The sequence below is a fragment of the Stegodyphus dumicola genome, chromosome 12, assembly GCF_044657685.1.
Source record: "Stegodyphus dumicola isolate Sdum_Otavi_A_Nest chromosome 12, ASM4465768v1".
Taxonomy (NCBI): domain Eukaryota; kingdom Metazoa; phylum Arthropoda; class Arachnida; order Araneae; family Eresidae; genus Stegodyphus; species Stegodyphus dumicola.
Window position 1 is genome coordinate 66,216,777 of NC_140779.1, and position 14,443 is coordinate 66,231,219.

Below are 14,443 nucleotides of genomic sequence, written 5' to 3' on the forward strand. Positions count from 1 at the left end.
ATGTTGCAAATTATTGATCTAAAATCGTGATATGATAAGATAAAATGCAATATTATAGAAGCTTTTTTACTTTTTTTTTATCTTTGTGAGAAATCCTTTCTTATCTAGTTTTCTTAAAGTAAGATGCAGCATACAATACGTATAAACATGCGTAATATGCGTTAATTTGCTATTTACCTTATAGCAAACTCACTAGGTTCACTAGCAAATCAATTATTATTAAAGTTTTGCGAAATAAAAAAAATGATTCACGATTTTGAAGCTGCATAGGATACTGACACCTCTGAATTCTAGATACGCCAGGAATCATTTGTATTCACAATTACCCTAGACATTCCTTCACATTTTTGTCTTCCATACGATCCATGAACTATGTTTATTAATTTGAAAGGAAAGACTTAAATCCAGCATGATCCTTTAATCTTATTTTATCAAAGTTAACATTTTTAAGCAAATTATCGTGACGTAACTCAAGGTTGTGGTATATTTAACTAAAATAAGCCACAAAGTGTTGACAGAATGACGGTGAAGTCATAATAAATATACCTCGCTGGCTTTACAAGTTGCTCTTTTGAAAAGCAAAGTAGTGAACATTGAATAGCAGTTTGGTAGTTAAAATCCATAGGTATTTTGCTTTCGAAGTAAATAATTTTAAAAGATTTCACAAAGCTCGAATTCTAAAATTTATTAAGTGTATTCAAAATTTAAAAATTTCATTATTTCGAAAAGTTTTGGCAGTATCTTAAAAATAGTATTCCATTTGCATATAGAGCTCTAAAACATTTATAGAAGTTTAGCTTTTAAACCATTGCTGCTAAGCGTTTTAATAAGTTTGCAGAAATACAGTATTTACTTGCTGAACTTTTCCTTGGTGTATTTTTCTTTTAATATTTTCAGTGTCTCATTAAAACCCTCTGCTTTGGAATAGCAATTTGCAGTGGAAGCGCAGATATAAAATTTCATTGCTTAAGTAAAATTAATAGCAGTGTAAAACAATAATTGTAACTGATTACTTTGAAATATAGAATAGAATTACATTAATTCTAATTTATAATCTAATTTTATTTACTTACTAGCCGTTACGTGGCCAGCCTTCGTCTGGATTTTAAATGTACCGGAAAAATGCCTAAAGGGAACCAAACACTAAATTTAAAAACTGCACAGAATTTTACTCTGCAGAACAACTTTATATTAAAAAAACCAACAAATTTCAATAAAAAGGAATTACATATAAAAAAATTACAATGAAATAAGCAATATCCCTTAATACAAATATTAATTGTCCTAATAAATAAATTAACCAATTTCTCGTTGCCTTCTCTCAACAAACGTTCAGTATCCAAGAAAAACATTAAATTAAAAAACTGCACAGAATTATCGCCCTCATTCTTCCGAGTGGCAACAGTGCTGATATTCGAAACAATGGCAACAGTGATATATCAGCAACAATGGCTACGTGCCGTTGAGAGAGAATTATCGATTTGATGCGATTTCTTCAAAAAAACATAAACAATAAAACTCATTCGAATTTTGAAAAAAAAATCGCTACCTGATTCACTGGCTCTTGCCTAGATGCACCCTTATGTACCAAATTTCATAACCCTGGGTCTATTAGCTTTTGCGCAGCACGATCGAAAGACATACACAGACAGACTCTTCCTTTTATATTAGGTTATTTAGGTTTATGCCGAAAACATCGCAGACGGAAACGTCGCAGAGAAAACAACGCAAGGCGAAAATGTCGTGGTACAAAGCATCGCAGTCTTGAAACATCGTAATACAAAACATCGTCGTCGAAAATAAAGCGGTTCAAAAACTTCGCAGCTTTAAAACATCGTCGTCGAAAATGGTATCGTGATAAAAAATAAAGCACCTACAAATCATCGCATGACGATAACATCGCACACATGCTTTTTTCAGGTTTTAAAAGTCGTAAATGCGTATTCGCATAAGGCTTTGGAAGCGCAATAAGAAATGTTAACGACACTTAGGAATAAACGGAAACGAAACAAGATAGAATTTTCGCCAAAAAAATATCAGATTAAAAAACGTGAAAGAAAGTAATTTGATAACTAACTAAGCAATTTTTATAGAGGTAACCTCATGCAGTTTATCTTCCTTTTTCTACACAATTTTAGACATGAGTAAAACTTTATAAGAAAGACTAATTTATTAATGATCTTTGTTAATTAACTATGCAAATTTAAAATTCTGTTAAGTGCTATGAGTTGCATTAATTTTCTACTCATTTTCAATTTTTAAGTGCTTAAGGTTTCTTCTTACTTTTTACAGCAAAAGTTTATTAGTTCATTCAAAAATATGAAATATAAAAATATCCCTCTTTCTTTCTTACGGTGCCAAATCATTATGAGAAAATGCATTTATAGCTTTTAAAACCTGAAAAACGCATGTGTGCAATGCTATCGTCATGCGATGATTTGTAAATACTTTATTTTTACCATGATATTTTAGACGACGATGTTTTTAAACTAAAGGCTTTGAACCACTTTATTTTCGATGATGATATTTTGTTCCAAGATATTTTAGAACTGGGATGTTTTCTCTTTGCTTTCTTTTCTCCCACGGTGTTTTGTATCACGATGTTTTCGTCATGATGTTTTCGACGGATACTATAGATTTAATCTGCTAAGTTCTTTCTCAATCCCCTGCCTTCAGAAACGCTTGGTGCACAAAGCATGATTTTTCCACTTCAGTATTTAAGAAATGAAATTAATAAAAACAAAGAGCTAATTAAGTGAATAAATAACGTAATATAAATTGCGAAAAGTGTTGGGAGGAAGAGATTAGTGTTTATGAGAGATATTTCTATAAAAACTGGAAATTCATATATCTTATGGTCTCTCTCAGACAAAATAAAAAATGTTTAAATTTATTAATTACACCATTAGGTAAAAGTATGGAATATACATGAAATCCATAAGGTAGGAGTATATATGAAAAAATGAAAGTATATATGAAATAATGAAGGTTACGTTAAGTTCTTCGACTGCTGCAAAGCATACGAGGACTATGTGTTTAAGGGAAGGGATATTTTCTTGGAGATATTGCCAACGAAAATTGGCTTATATTCACTGTAAACACGGCGATAGATACGTAAGGTACCCATATGTAGCAACATACTGACCTGGATTTGAATTACAGCTATTTAACAGTTCTAACCACTTGGCCACTGGAAAAAAATTAAATAGTAATAAACACAATTTGTACTTCACTTTTGAGCCAATTAAATTTCAAATAAATTCAAAGATCATTTAAAAAATATTTCAAGTAATTCTTTATTCCAGAATTTATTTGTCTAAAGGTAAATAAAGGTGATACCCGACTGAAATTTTATAATGCTATTCCTGTGTATACACAGAAAGCCAAAATGACGTTTTGGGAATTCACTTCGCAGAAATTAAGAAATTTGCATGAATCACTTTGTAGAGTTACACTTGATCTAGTGCTGCTACTTTTCTCCTATAATCCTAACAGATATGAAGCGAGTTATTACTGTATCTGAGACAAAATGACAAAGCGTTACTAAAATTATAAAGCAGCCTTTTATTTAAACAAATGTTTGAACATAAAAAGGCGGCATTTTGTTACAAAAGTTACGGCTTGCGGACTTGCAAATTAAAATAAGAACAGTAAATTTGGATCAGTAGATGAAGACTACACAATTAAGTGCTAAGCTATAGAAGCTGGCTCAATGATTTACCGGCGAGTCGGATTAAAGCATCGGTGGCGAGAGATGGAAAACTGAGATAACTATAGCTGTTAAAGCTGCTAGAACCTAACTACGTAGCGAGCGATGCCAGAAGCCCTCTGTCTCAAAATACCAAAACCTTAGCTGAAATACACAAACAAAATGCACAAAAACATTGCATTCTAATGAGGAATAAGGAAGGGGCAAGTTATAGTAAAGAAGAAAATCATAATAATTGGTTAATGGATATGAGATACTCTACAATTCCTAAGACTTCTCACACATTTAAGGCAAGCTATTGTTTTAAGAGTTTTTCTTATTGGATGTTCTCTTTTACTTTCCTTCTTTTAATGAACACAAGAGTTTTTACTAATTTACAAATACGTCATTTACTCGCTTATTTCTTCTCTTGGCATATTTTCTCCCTATATTTTTCATTTTATGACTTAGGAGATAGTAGGTGAAAATTTTATAAATAAATTTAGGCCTTTTTAACTTAGGCTACGACAACAATACAAAAAATTGTTTTTAGTTTTTAAAATTTATATCATACCAGGCATATATATTAAAAGAATAGTTTACTAATTGTTCACTGATAACACAATTAGTCATGGTTTTAATTAACCTCAACAATATCTTTCTTTCAAAAGGAAAACAATATTTATCTTTCGGTCGAAAACCTACCAGAGTGTAAAATAGCATGGATGCATAAACTAATAATCTCAAGTATATTTAACATTCTATTAAAAACACAATTTAATCCCCTCCGAAGACATCTGTTTCATTTACTGGCATCCACTTCTACGTAAATACCTAGAAGTAAGCATGATGGAAAAATTCCCCTCCTGCTTCAACTTCGTGAAAATTAAAAGCGAAAGAGATCCACAAAACCAATAGCTTAGATACTTTAAAAGGCGAGGAATAATAAATTTAACTTAGTGTAAAAATAAAATTTAAGAAAGTTTCTTTCTTTATAAGATTCATAAGCCGCATATTTTAAGGGAAAAAAAATCCGTATTGTAAATACATATGATATTTCAGTACATTTAACGAAGGTATAAAAAGTATAAATTTTCGCAGAATAATTACTGTTAAAAGACAGTTTACAGAATTCCCAAAGCCTTAAATGATGTTATCCAAAAGCTTAATAACAAGAAAAACATTTCATAAAGCAAAAAGCAATAAAGTAAGATATTTGTAAGAAACCATCTCATATATTATTTTCTGGAATGATGATTGGTGCTTAAAGTAATAAGAATAATAATGATTAGTGCTTAAAGTTTCGGAGTTTAAAAGTATAATCACCGTCTGAAAACTACACTTTCATCCAAAGCCCCGCTCATTAACATGAAATAAAAATGATTAAAAAATAGCAACATGGATTTATGAATAAAATTTGTTAAAAATCTCTTGCAAAACTAAATTATTATTTTCAATAAGTCTATAACTATTAAAATTTAATGTATTTTTTTTTTTAGGTTTTCAAATGTTTCTGAAAATATGAAAGGTAAATCAAAAGAGAATTGTTTTTCCTAGAGATATATTTTGATTCCTTTAAAATATAGTTTCGCTGTAAAATGAATATACTTTCAAAGTTTCTTTTTAAACTATAACTAGTGCAGGCGTGAAACATTTTCTGTTGCTGAACATTTGCTGACTGTTTAATACAAGACAAACTATTAGATGATTTTGTAGACTGACCAGACATCCTTTTTCATGCCTTTTGCCATAAGTTAAATACTGTGAATATTTTTCGCAATATCTATCTATGTATATATCTGTCTCTCTATATATGTAATAAAACAATCGCATATTGTAATAAAGAAGACTCAGCTGTAATATTGTAGAATAAGTTGATATCGTAGAATGCTGAAATAGGACATTTCATTCATTGTGATGAAGCAGTGCTCTTATTGTAATAAAGCAATAAACTTAGAAGTAATGATATTGCAGAAATACGAAAGGCGCAAAAACGTAGATCCATAATGAATAGGAAACTGACAGCCGAGACAGATTAAATCTTCATTTTTATTTCAGTAAAACATGTTGCGGCCACGTTTACATTTCTGATAAATTTTCAACAAGAAGAGAGCAGAAGGCAGTAGTCCAGCTAGGCTGACGTGTAGAAAGCAAGAACCATTGTGTTTAGGATGAATCTTAATTCAAAATAAGTTAGTTTCGGTTCTGAATGTAACTGACTGGACAATCAATATCGCTGTAAAATTATTATAGACTGTTTTAGTTTCATTTACATTACCTGTGTTATGCAAGAGTCTATAATATATGGATTTAAAAGGTAATTTATCTCCCCTTCCAGCATATCTTAGTGGTGTAACGGTAGCATACTTGGCACGTATTCGAGAGCTCTAGGTTGGAGACGCGGCGAGGGCATTGCACATTTTCAGCTTTCCAGTATATATATATATATATATATATATAAACATAATTACTCTTCAAGTGGTGTTCGAACTTCAAGGTGGTGGACACTGATTCATCGCCATCGGTATTTGGCAATTGGTTCCTTTGCGCGCCATTCAAAGGCCTTGCGACGCATGGTCGCACCCTGTAATCACCTTTGACCTCTCTAAATTTGTCAAGAAACTACAACGTCATGTGCTCTTCGGGCTTATTATCAAGAGCCGGACAAGTTGCGCAGCCGCGCGACATTTCGGCAATAGCCGCACAGACTAGACTAGACTTTCACCATGCCTTCGTGATCTAACGGTAGCATACTTGGCGAGTATTCGAGAAGTCCAGAATAAAAGGCTATTGCTAATTTAAATTATAATCTATCTTTTACATATTCTCCTCCTCCCCCCTTCAAGGAGAAAGGCATAGTGACAGAAAATCCTTTTTTTAAAAAAAAGCGTTAAAGCAGTAGCAAATGAAAAGAAGTTCAAAACATAAAATTTCGACCAAAATAAAATAATAATTAAATAATTGTAAAAATAAGTAAATAATAAAATAATTGCAAATTAATTAAATAATTAAAGTAATTGTAAAGTATAGTTTTTGAATAATAAGATTTTTCAAAAATGTCATTTTTAGACTCCTATTAAATTTTTCAGTATTTCGGTCCAAAAGTCTGTTTGTTTTTGAGTCTACATAATCATAAATCTTCGGGAAAGGATTTTGTTTTCCCAGAGTATCAAAAATAAAAACCTCTACATAACCATTCTTGTTTTAATTAACTGTATTACTTCTAAAAATTTATGACATTAACTTTCATATTGATCAATTAATTATATTTTAACATCACAAATATAGGAGAAGTGATATTACAGAAATTATTATTTCATTGTTATTATCTTCCTTAACAATTCCTTATTTTGCCAAAGTAGAAGGCCCTTCAGTACTTCTAAATAAACATTTCTATCCATAAGGCATATCCACTTGAGCTAACTAACTGTAGTGTATTTCTTCTGCACTAGTGGCTCAGAGATGCTATGGCGATTACTTGAGAAGGCCTCTGTTCCTTGCATAATAAGGTAACGCCTTTGTGAACTGCATTAATACATTTCATAAAATATAAAATAATGATAATATATATATATATAAAACAATTACACTTATTCATAAAATGTGAGTGTTCAATATTATCTTATCTGAAGAGACTAAAAGAAACAATTGTACAGTATTAATACTAGGCCCCTGTTTCAAAAACAGTACTCCTTCGAAGAAAAAAAGAGAGAGTATAAAATAAAAGTTTAAAAAATACAAATTTTAAAAAGCCAACCAAATAATTTTTTCAATAAATGCGAAAGATCTATCTCCCTAGGAAATACCAATAAGGGATTAAAAGGCTACTGCCAATTTAAATTATAATCTATCTCTTAATATTTTTTTAGCTTCCATGTTTACATATATATATATATTTGTGTGTGTGATGGTGATAATTTAGTTCGTTGCAGATAATTTAATATTAAATGAGTGCTTTACCAGGTACGCCCACAGTTATGCAGTCGCGAGAGGACTGAAGTTAGAGATGACGGATACTTTAAGAAAAATATCACTTGACAATCGAAACATATCTTTTTCACTTGTTGATTACTCTATGGAACGGCACAACACAATGATGACAATCTGTACCATACAATTATGATTGTGACCCATTACATTTTTAATAGTGAATAGAAGTTAGGCAGAAAAAGAAAGGGGATGTGTACAATTAAAATTAAGAATTTAAAGAACCGTTCCAATAAAGTTTAGTTTGATGAGTTTAGTTTTCTTCATATTTTGATAGCTTACACACACACACACACACACATATATATATATATATACACACACCATGCTGTACGTATGTACATATATACATATATAATGAGAAATAGACAGATAGATAGATACAGGGTGACTCAAAAACATCTGACAAAAATGTAAAAGCAAGTAGATGGATCCGAAATAAACCGAATTTTGTAATGGGATGTGTGCGAGGAAAAGCCCACATTGAAGTGGATTCGGGTTCTGTTGAGCTGTAGATAAAAGACTTGTGCTGGCGTGAATCATCATTTAACGTGTTAATTTCGAGCGGAACTCCCTGATATTCATTTTAGCCTTGGGGCTGTGGACGAAACTGGTTCAAAGAGGTACTCACAACTGACCACTTCACTTCCTCTGAGTAGCAGTCTCATTTTTACTGCAGCCTTACAAATCAAATGCATATCGGTGAATTTTTCTTTTGCTATTAAACAAAATAAGAGACCCGCTGATTCTAGTTATCAAAGTAATAGAAATTCTGCAATTTGCCATCAGATAAACTAAGAGAAAGCTAACACTTCTTATCAAACAAAGTAACAAAAATGCTAAAGTTTGCTATCGAACATAATAATAAAAACGCTGAAACTTGCTATCAACCAAAAAGCATTTCGAGAATGTCTCTTTGAGTAACATTGGATTACCTAATGATAATTTGTGTACAACATTAAATATTTTATTTAATTTATATTTAAAAATATTAATATGCATGAACGAATTTAGACTATTATTATTTGAAACGTCTTTACATTTATTTCTCAGGCGGAGGACCCCATTTTCATAACCAAAGGCTCACTGTCGGCAGTTTGTCCAAAAGTTTACAATCCTCTGACAAGAACTGGTAGAACCCTTTCTTTATAGTGGTATGGAAAACCGTTTTACCAGTCACTGATTCGCACAAAATTTCCTAGCTGATTTCGCAGAGGACATTAATACATTTAAGTATACGCTATATTAGATTGTTTGAATATTGAAAAATAGGTGAATGCTGTTTTCTTTTAAGGAAAAGGGTGCCTTCCTGGAGGAATTTATAAGGAGAATGACTCGTATTCGCATTACACAAAGGGAAAACTAAAAATAATAACCATGCAGTCAGCCCGTTCAATTGGGTTCTAACTCGAGGTACAAGCACTCAGCGATTTTACAATATGGACACTTGTGCAGCCTGATAAGTAAATATGGGTAGACTAGAAGGAAAACACGCTAATATGACAATCAAAATCATAAAAACAACCTTGTATTTAGCGTAAGTATATTGAAACACTCAATCGATTTCGAGGGCATTAATTATTAAATTAAAGGTCCCTCCTCATCAGGAGAAAGAAATACATAGAAAGAAGAAAAATAAAGGGGAAGGAGTCTCAGAAACACGTGGTCCTTATTAGCACTGCACGTGGTTATAACCGGATTTTTAATCAGAGTTACAATGGCCGCCTACTTTTACTGAGCCAGGCTATCTGATCAAACATGTAACACAAAGGACAAGAAAAATTAGCGAAGTTAAAATTAGGGAGAGAGGGGCAAATGCACCTTCACGCTCAAAATCGGTTTCGAAGTTCAAATTTTATAACCGAAATATAAACAATATGTGAAAGCTTGTGTAGTTATACAAATTTTTACAAGTGTCTTCAGTATTCCAGGCCAGTCTGATAACAACAATGAACTAAAATCAAAAGCTTAAAGAATAATGCATAATTATTCTCAATTTGGTAATACTTTTACGATTAACATATCTGAAGCTATTACGCAGTTATTGTAGTCAATCAACTGAAATCAAATCATACTTGCACTTCTCATATTTATTCAGTTATTTACATAATCATGTATTATTTTTTCTAGAGAGAGGCATATACACAAATTTCAGACTTTACTAATTAAAGGAAATTAAGCTGACAGTTGGTTAAAAAAATTAAAAATACATTTTATCATAAATTCACAAACTAGTGTTCAGAGTTTGGACATCAGTTAATATTAGAGCATATTAGAAAATATGATGAGAAGTAGATCACGTACGAAAATTAATACAGTTTAGGTATGAAGCTGTTGTTACTGTTTTAGGCATACATGAAAAATTGTGATTTATTAAGCACATATGCGTAGCATGGAAAACTGTATGATTTACGTTACAATTTTAGTACTATTATTACTGTACATGCAATCGATAAAGCACAAAAACCGTTACTGTATTTTATTATAAATTGAATAATTAGATATGATAAAAAGGACATAAAAGAAAATGCAACATAATTTTCAGTACATTTGCTGTATGATTCTACTTATGCATTACTTAACATACTTTTCATTTTCAGACGATTTTTAGAAGAATTATTGTTGCAGAATTTAAGAGCACAACCTTTTATTATAACGTACTACGTTTAAGTTCATATTATTATACACTTTTACGTGTACATGCACTTAATATACAACACATAAAAGCTGAAAAAGAACAATATTTATAAAATTATTTCCTATTTTAACTCTATATATTCTTCGAACATACGTTCTGCTGAAAATAATTAAATTGTGTTAAACCTAAACAAAAGAATGTATTATGAATGTAAACAACAACTGTAATTTTTTAGATTACAAATGCAATGATTAAAATAATATAATTATTCATTTACTGCGGTTTAATACTTACTTTTAACACTCTTCACTTCAGTTTCTTCTTTTTTTAATATAAAGTCCTCCTTCTGAATAAAATGATATAAAATAATTTATCCACGGATTCCAAGGAAACTACAATGATAATTTTCCCCTTAATCTTGTCAACCGCTGAGAGCAGGATTATTAGCTTAATTTCATAGAATAAACAAAGAACTTATTTTAAAGAATTAATTAGTTGCCCGCCTTTTTCTTATTCTTTGTTTGATTAAGTCTATCTCATTTACATTCCACCAAAGGAAAAAAAATAAATCCACTTTTTTCTTTGAAGGTAAAAACTCTTTAATTATTACCGAATCCACAGCATGCCTTAAATGAAACCGAAACTACTAATCGATACAGCAAGTTCTTTTCTATAAGGCAGTCATGATTAAAAATCTCTCCAAAACATAACACTGCCAAATGCTCGTTTTATCGCAGAACTCACATAAAAACTTTATACGCCCACAGCGTGTTCGGACACTAAAAATAACAAGGTACGAAAAAAGGAAAACTTTATCATCTGCGCTATTATTTTCTTTGGCAATGTACAGGATAAAATGGATAAAACGCTACAGTTGAAGCTTCTTGATATACCTGAGCGTGAGGTCGATCAAAACTTTTCCCTCCGTCTTTAGAAGGTCGTTATGGAGTTCTCAAATGACACATTCTTAACAACAGTTAAGAAGAAAAGAAGAGAACACTGTGAAAGACGACACAATTCTTTCTCATTTTTAGTTTACAGATGAAAAAGTGAAGGTGATGAAATACTTTCAAAATATAGGCGGATATTATTTCTTTTACCTCATTTTCTTTAAACCCACAAATGACACCAGAAACAAAAGGGCTGTACTATTTTCTAGACATCTTGTCACTTCCTTTGGCTAGCATAAGGATAATGTTAAAATGCCATTGCAAACACTATAAACCAGGCATTTTATCGCAGAAGACAGAAAACTCATAGTCTACTAGAAACAGTTTCAAATAATAAATAATGCCATGTAAACAAAAATTAAATTGAATTTTTTATAACTTTAAATAGTTGATGCGCGTATTTATTATATATAAACTGCGGAAAAATAAAACATAGATAAAGGCAATAAAATATTTCTAGTTAGATGAGCGTACATATGGAAGATTATTGATTGCTTATTAATGGAATTTTTAATTGATGATTGATGCAAAATATTGTGTATAGTTCTACTGAACTTAATCGAAATTCGGATCAATTTCTACGTGCTCAACTACAGAAAACGGATTTCACGTGAAGAGTCGATATTCATGAATCTATTCCGCAAAGTTTCTAAAACAACTACTAACTCATTAAAAGCTAATACAATGCATTACAGTTTTTTTCCTCCTCGCCTGTTTAATTAGACCGCTAAATAGTGCTGAGAGAAAGAGCGAGAGCTTCTCGTTCTATTCAGTAGATACAAAGGATCAAAACTCCCCCACCATTCTTCCAACGCTACGCAGTTGCGTGTCGAATCGAGCGCATCCCCTGATGCTTCCTTTTGAAGTCGATCCCCTCCCCAAAATTTCTATTCCTCCTCTCTTGTCTGATATCTTCTCCATTATCGCACCCTTTTCAAATTGGAAGCTACGACAGAAATTGTCAGCACACCGAAAAATCGAACTCGCCTGATGTGGTTCCAAGGTTTGTTCCATAACTCAGAAGGTCGAAATTCGAAATCTTGTTTTATGTTTTTTAAGACTGGAATGAAAATAAAGATCAACATCCAAGTTAATTTCTTCAGCTTTCATCTACAGCTGGATATCGGTATGTTCCGTCAAGTATGAATTTTTTTGGTGTAACGTACAAGTCCTTAAGGCCATGCAACCAAAATTGGTTAAAAGCAGTTACGTTCATGGAAGATATGTAACAATTTAGTTTGTTATGCACAGCTAGTTCATAAAGTATCACATGGAACATTTTTTGAGACATTTAAAAACCAACCACTAAAACTGACTTTTTAAATCGTCTCAGCAAACTTCCAAATATCAGGTTGTGACTATTCTTATTTTTTAATCGTCATTTTATGAATAACTGATGATGTACCATTAATTTTCACAAACAGGAAGATATGTTATTATATAGATTAAAAGCTTGTAAGATTCCTGTGTTTTAATCTACAGCTAAAGTTGAGGAACCTTAAGAACAGCTAAGCGAATAATAGCTTTAGTTCAGTAGACAGAGAACAAAAACTCGAGAAGGGTTAATTACCCTTTATTATTCCAAATAAAGTTTAACAGTCGACTCCTGCTTGGAGTTACAATAAATCCTCCACTTGGGGTTGAACTCAGGAACTAAGAAGTAAAACTTAACTAAAAAGATATAGTCGAAGCTATCAAAGTTCTAACAGAGTTGGCCCCTTAATGCTAAATAACGGCGAAGCTATCAAGGGCCTAAAGTACGGTCGAGTGTAATAATAGCTTAAGAGAGAGAGAGTAGCCTAAAAAGGCGAACGCGCGCTAGTCAAAATCTCTGGCTCTCTAGCGAAGTCAGTAGAACTTCACAGTTAAATACTTCTCCTCATTTTCAATCAAACGCGATTCTGAAAATAGGTTCTGGCCGGAAGTTGTAAGCTTAAATTTAAGGAAAGATAGGAAAGTAACTTTAACTCAAAATTAACTGTTAGAAAATAAAGATAAACCTTACCATTTTCCCGACCAGACTTTGAATACTCGTAAAATAAGGTCTCAAAACCACCTTATTTAAGACTTTTAAAGTAGAAAAACTTCCTAACGTTAAATATAACACTGTAGAGACATTAGGTATTTTTGGAAGCAGGCAAAATGAAGAATTAGCAAACGCCTTCACCGTGAATCGAACCACGGACCTCTGGAATACCAGCCCAGCGTGCAGAACCACTACACCACGAAGGCACGCTAGGAAAGCGTTAGAAATACCTTATATACTTCCCCATTTAAAGGGCGACTGGGGTTTTTAGGGGACCCAATCACCAAATCCTGGGTACGGAGAATCATCATCCAACACCCTTTTAGTTCGGGCACCACTGTAGAGACATTAGTTATATTTTTTGTAGTAGGAAAGATGAAGCAAACGCCTTCGCCGGTAATCGAACCACGGATCTTTGGAATACCGGCCCAGCGTGCACAACCACTACACCACAAAGGCACTCTAGGAAAGCGGGAGAAGTACTTTATAGCCCTTTCTAACTCTTTGCATTAAACTCGTCTTGAACAAAATATATGTAACTGTCGCAAATAATTTCATTGTAACATCTGATATAGTAAACAGAACAAGAGTTTTGCTGAAAAACCTTAATTGCCTTTTCCTGCCCCTCAAAGAGTTAAAATCATTAGCTAAAGTTGTTAAAAAATGCAATGCAATTAAAATGAGTAAATAAAGTTAACACATTGCATAAAACTGTATTACAGTTAAAATATAAATCAAAGTTGATATATGCTTAAAGAAAGACGCAACAGCAATTAAAATTATTACTTTTTAAGTTAACACGTTTTAAAGGACTGGCATATTTTGTATAATATTAGACTGCAATTAAAGCCTTTAACTTAGATTAAAACTTTGCAAAAAAATGGGTTGTAATCAGATTATTAAAAGTAAAGTTTATAGATTCTAGATTTATCATAATCAAATGATTTAAGGATATTTAACTTAGAAACAGAAATTATTATAGGGGAGTTAAAAGAATAATTAATCACTAGCAATGCCCGGCAATGGATGATTTACCAATTTCTTCTTTTTTAATTAAAATTTCATTTTTTTTCATATTTTTAATGAGAAATCTTAACTTTTTCTCACTTTTCCTTGGGTATGCTAAGTTAAACTCTCAAGGCAAGCTATTAATT

At 31.8% G+C, this 14,443-nt stretch overlaps 1 protein-coding gene across 2 annotated transcripts in view; it reads right to left on the bottom strand.

Annotated features, from left to right (window-relative positions):
- Positions 1-14,443, bottom strand: part of LOC118197836 (maltase A2-like) — a 343,781-nt gene that overhangs the window by 200,616 nt on the left and 128,722 nt on the right. The window contains exon 2 of one of the 2 annotated variants that reach the window (XM_085806512.1): positions 1,074-1,126. The exons of the other annotated variant lie outside the window; for it this stretch is intronic. The gene's annotated coding sequence lies outside the window, so the exon portion shown is untranslated. The remainder of the gene's footprint in view (positions 1-1,073; positions 1,127-14,443) is intronic. 2 annotated transcript variants of the gene reach the window in all.